We start from the raw sequence: 5829 nt of genomic DNA, 5'->3' as shown, positions 1-5829 counted from the left end.
GCTCCTTTCTTCACAACACTGTTTCTCCTGCATGTGCACTATTAAATGTCCATATACAGTATAGTAATCCTTATTCAATGCTGCACTAAACTACGACATTAAGTTAATCGCAGCAAACAAAGTATACATGGTCTAGTATTTAACCCCTGTGCCTACACCAGGAGAATACTTGGCTCTTAGATTAAAAAAAAAAAAAAAAAGTCAATTCGACAGCACTTGGCAGAGAACCGATGCCACCTGCACTCCAGCAGTGAGCAGCCACGTGTCAGGGCCAGTGCACAGTGGGTGATGGGTTTAATAGATTTTTTAAATTTTCAAAGATGATGAACTTTGGAACAACTTGTTTGTGTTGATTTTATCTTCTATCACTAATGCATGCTTGTAGACTGTATCTCATTCAATATTATGTTTTAGAAATACGATGAGCCACAAAAATTGAATGAAAGTTTTCATATCTATGGTACAGTACCAATGTCAATGACATGACTGATGGCAGGCAGAGGTCATCAGGATGCAGGGGCATCAATCCAGTAAATATATGCAAAATTGTGTCAACAACTACAGTAAGTGCAACACCTACCGGCCCCAACTCACTAGTATTAAAATAAAGAATATTCTAGTGACCTCTACCACAATACGTAGAACATTATAGTGGTTTTTATACAATACTCTGAGCATTCTGTTGACATCTATTGTGACCTCTTTACAATTCCTAGTCAGCAATATACAATGAAGAGCTTTCTATAGTCTCCTATAAAATAATGATTTCACAGGGCATTACAATAAGCATTGTACATTAAGAGAGCATTCAAGTAACATTTATACAATACAGAGAGCATTTTAGTGATATATTTGCAACATACAGAGCATTGCATTGACCGATCTCCAATACACAGAGCACTGTAGTGTCTCATGCTATAAAACGGACTATAATGCAAACATATAAGTAGGAAGAGATTTTTATTCAAAAATACCAATGATTAAAGTATAATTTAGACTAGTGTTTCCCAACTCCAGTCCTCAGGGGACTCGGGCAGTACATTTTTTTCCAGATCTCGTTACAGAGTCACAAGTGCAATAATTAGTACAACCACCGGATTTTGTAAAATGCTTTATTAGTGAGCACACTTGTGCTCCATCAGTGAATAAGGATACATGTATTGATAGGGCTCACTGAGGACTGGGGTTGGGAAACACTGCTCTAGACAGGACTGAATGACAGGACTTTTACCTTAATGGTTGCTGCATTTTAAGTGTTACGGTTACACGCAAATTATGTGCTACAGCAGAGTTTCACAAATGCCACCATTAAAGTCCAAGCTTTAAGAATGTCCATGCTTGAGCAAGGTGGCTTAATTAGCAACGCAGTCAATATGATTTAGACATCTGGCCTTAAGCTTGAATATCCTTAAAACCCGGACTGTAATGGCAGAGTTTGGGAAACGCTGTGCTACAGGAATAAAGAGATGTACTATAGTTCAACTGCATTATTCTCACACTATGTGCCGGAGAGAAGTACAAAGAACTTTATATTACGTCACGGTAGCTGCCACATAAGACTTTGTACATCATTTTTTAAGGTACTTAAACCAATTTCTGGAGTGGAGACAAAAAAGTTGGAATAAAGAATTTGTGTTTGTTACAAGAGCTGTTCTGTGGCCTAATCTGTTGTGACAGCACCTCTCGCAACATATGATAGACTGTAGTCAGAGTATATGTGCAGAAGCTTCCTTGTCGCCTGTGTCCACATTCAAATGTTATCCTCCGAACTACACATGGTGACCTTTCACATACAATATAATTCTATCCTCCTCCATGACTGTCATGTAACATAGTCTAGCTTCCTCTGAAGACAGGTGTAAACCATGTCCCTTCATGTTCTTCCTTAATTATCTCCCTCTCCTTCTCATTCCACTGCTCCTATTTTTTACTTTACTTTCCCCTGGCATCTCACCCTTCCTTGCTCCCCACCCCTCTCCATTATTCAGCACATGTGACTGTGCAGGAAGCAGTCATTAGAGTTATTGAAGCTCTTCAGATCAGGTAAGTGTAGTGGTGGTAATGAGCTATTAATGTAATGTGTATGTCATGCTTGCCTACTCTCCCGGAGCATCTAAGGGACTCACACATTTTTTGGAACTCTTGGAAGAGTAGGTCACCCTGCCATATCCCAGCCACTTCCTAATGATAGGCAGGGAATGAGATTCTCAGAATTGATGTAGACCCCCCCCCTCCCCCAGCCCCATAGTGATCAGATGCATCTACCCTCCAGAGGGGAGGATTTAAAAGTTTGCAGTATAGTGTATGTAGATTATTAATGTGATCTGATTTTTTTTAATGCTGGGCAAATGCTGGCTGCTTTTCCATGTAGCCCGCAATTGCTGAACAAGTCAATTGCACCCTTGTCATACTCAATGCTGATAGCCTCATCTTGGCTAAGAAGACTTAATTCACACAAAGAGCGGTATCCAATTTTCTCTTACGTCCTAGAAGATGCTGGGGACTCCGCAAGGACCATGGGGTATAGACGGACTCCGCAGGAGATAGGGCACCTAAAAAGAACTTTGACTATGGGTGTGCACTGGCTCCTCCCTCTATGCCCCTCCTCCAGACCTCAGTTAGATCTTGTGCCCAGAGGAGAATGGGTGCACTGCAGAGCGCTCTCCAGAGTTTTCTGTTGAAGAAGAATTTTGTTAGGTTTTTTATTTTCAGGGAGTCCTGTTGGCAACAGGCTCCCTGCATCTTGGGACCGAGGAGAGAGAAGCAAAGCTGGCTTGTCAAGTTGGGCACTGCTTCTAAGGCTACTGGACAACATTAGCTCCAGAGGGAGTCGGAACACAGGTTCGTCCCGGAGCCGCGCCGCCGTCCTCCTCACAGATGCCAAAGATAGAAGCCGGATGAGAAGGCAGAAGACATCTTAGGCGGCAGAAGACATCAGATCTTCATGAGGTGCTCCCAGTCACACACACACAGAGCAGCACTGAAGGGTGCAGGGCGCAGGGGGGGCGCCCTGGGCAACAATAAACCTCACATTTGGGCAAATGCAGATTGATTAGGCTGCGGAGGCAGTAAATCTATGACCCCCCGCCATTTTTATTGAAAGATCACTGGGTCGGGTGGGCGGGGCTTGATCCTCAGCACTAACCAGCGCCATTTTCTCCACAGAAGCTGCATGAGGAAAACGCTGGCTCCTTGGTCTCTCCCCTGCTGAACTTCACAGGCTGGAAAAAAGAGGAGGGGGGCACATTAGCGACGCAGTGAGTGGGAATTGGCATATTATATATAGAAAAGCGCTATCTGGTCATATTTTTTCAAGTGTTTTTAAGCGCTGGTGTGTGCTGGCATACTCTCTCTCTGTCTCCCCTTAGGGCCTGGTTGTGGTTTTGTCCCCTTATAGGTTAATCCCTGTGTGTGTGGGGTGTCGGTACGTGTGTGTCGACATGTCTGAGGCGGAAGGCTTCTCCAAGGAGGAGGTGGAGCAAATGAGTGGTGTGTCCCCGTCGGTTGTGCCGACTCCGGATTGGATTGACATGTGGCATATGTTGAATGCAAGTGTGGCATCTTTACATAAAAGGCTTGATAAGGCTGAATTAGGGGGGACATCAGGGGGTCAATCCTCGGATTGGACCAACTCACAGGGCCCGTCGGGGTCTCAAAAGCGTCCCTTAACACAAGACACTACTACCGACACGGATTCTGATTCCAGTGTCGACTACGATGAAGTAAAATTGCACCCTAGGGTGACTAAAACCATTCAGTGTATGATTGTGGCAATAAGGGATGTGTTGCATATTGAGGATGAACCCTCGGTCCCCGACACAAGGGTACACATGTTTAAGGAAAAGAAACAGATTATTAACTTTCCCACATCTCATGAATTGAATGATTTCTTTGGAAAAGCTTGGGAGACTCCGGATAAGAGACCGCAGATCCCCAAAAGAATTTATATGGCATACCTCTTCCCTAAGCAGGACAGGGAGATTTGGGAATCACCCCCCACTGTGGACAAGGCCCTGACGCGCTTGTCCAAGAAAGTGGCGCTACCGTCTCCTGACACAGCGGCCCTTAAGGACCCTGCAGATCGCAGGCAAGAAACTACCTTAAAGTGTATTTATTGTCATACGGGTGCTGTGCTAAGACCGACAATTGCGTCGGCATGGGTGTGTAGCGCAATTGCAGCTTGGACAGATGAGCTGACAGATCAATTTGATAATATGAATAAGGATACTATATTCTTAACTCTAGCCCATATAAAAGACGCAGTCTTATTTATGAGGAATGCTCAAAGGGACATTGGATTGCTAGCTTCTGGGGCCAATGCCATGTCTATCTCAGCAAGAAGATCCTTATGGACTCGCCAATGGACGGGTGATGCGGATTCCAAAAAACATATGGAAGTACTACCCTATAGGGTGATGTATTGTTTGGGGATGGGCTGACGGACCTGGTTTCCACAGCTACAGCAGGTAAATAATTTTTTTTACCATATATTCCCCAACAGCAAAAGAAAGTAACACCCTATCAGATGCAGTCCTTTCGGTCGCACAAGTCCAGAAGAGGTCGGGGATCCTCTTTCCTCGCCAGAGGTAAGGGCAGAGGCAAAAGAGCACCTGCTTCGGCAGGTGCCCAGGAACAAAAGTCCTCCCCGGCTGCTCCAAAACCCACAGCATGACGCTGGGGCTCCCCTGAGGGAGTCCGCACCGGGGGGGGGCACGTCTTCGACTTTTCAGTCAGGCCTGGGTCAGTTCAGACCTGAATCCCTGGGTGTTGGAAATAGTTTCCCAGGGTTACAAATTGGAATTCGAGGAGGTGCCCCCGCGCCGATTTTTCAAATCGGCCCTACCAGCTTCCACATCGGAAAGGGATGTAGTGTTAGCTGCAATTCAAACGCTGTGTATACAGCAAGTGATAATCAAGGTTCCCCTGCACCAGCAGGGAAGAGGTTACTACTCAACCCTGTTTGTGGTCCCGAAACCGGACGGTTCGGTCAGACCTATTTTGAATCTGAAATCCCTAAACCTGTACATAAAAAGATTCAAATTCAAAATGGAATCACTCAGAGCGATAATAGCCAACATGGAGGAGGGGGAGTTTATGGTGTCTCTGGACATAAAGGATGCGTACCTTCATGTCCCCATTTATGCCCCCCATCAGGAATACCTGCGATTCGCTGTACAGGATTGCCATTACCAATTTCAGACGTTGCCGTTTGGACTTTCCACGGGCCCGAGGATTTTCACCAAGATAATGGCGGAAATGATGGTGGTCCTGCGCAAGCATGGAGTCACAATTATCCCATACTTGGACGATCTCCTGATAAAAGCGAGATCAAGGGAGAAATTGCTGAGCAGTGTGGCGCTCTCTCTGAGAGTGCTCCAGCAACACGGTTGGATTCTAAATCTACCGAAGTCACAGTTGATTCCGACAACTCGACTACCGTTCCTAGGTATGATACTAGATACGGAACAAATTAAGGTCTTCCTCCCAATAGAGAAAGCCCAGGACATCCAGAATATGGTCAGAGACCTGCTAAAACCGATAAGGGTGTCAGTTCACCAATGCACTCGAGATCTGGGAAAAATGGTGGCGGCCTACGAGGCCATTCCCTTCGGAAGGTTCCATGCAAGGACTTTTCAATGGGACCTTCTGGACAAGTGGTCCGGGTCCAATCTGCACTTACATCGGAAAATAACTCTGTCCCCAGGGGCCAGAGTGTCTCTCCTGTGGTGGTTGTTGTGATAAAGCTAATTATTTATCTTATAACATTCACTATATATTGGTAAGAGACTCAGTACGCAATGGGCGTACGGGGTACCGTAATGGTACGCA

The sequence above is a fragment of the Pseudophryne corroboree genome, chromosome 6, assembly GCF_028390025.1.
Source record: "Pseudophryne corroboree isolate aPseCor3 chromosome 6, aPseCor3.hap2, whole genome shotgun sequence".
Taxonomy (NCBI): domain Eukaryota; kingdom Metazoa; phylum Chordata; class Amphibia; order Anura; family Myobatrachidae; genus Pseudophryne; species Pseudophryne corroboree.
The sequence above is the reverse complement of the archived record's forward strand: the minus strand, read 5'-3'. Positions refer to the sequence as shown.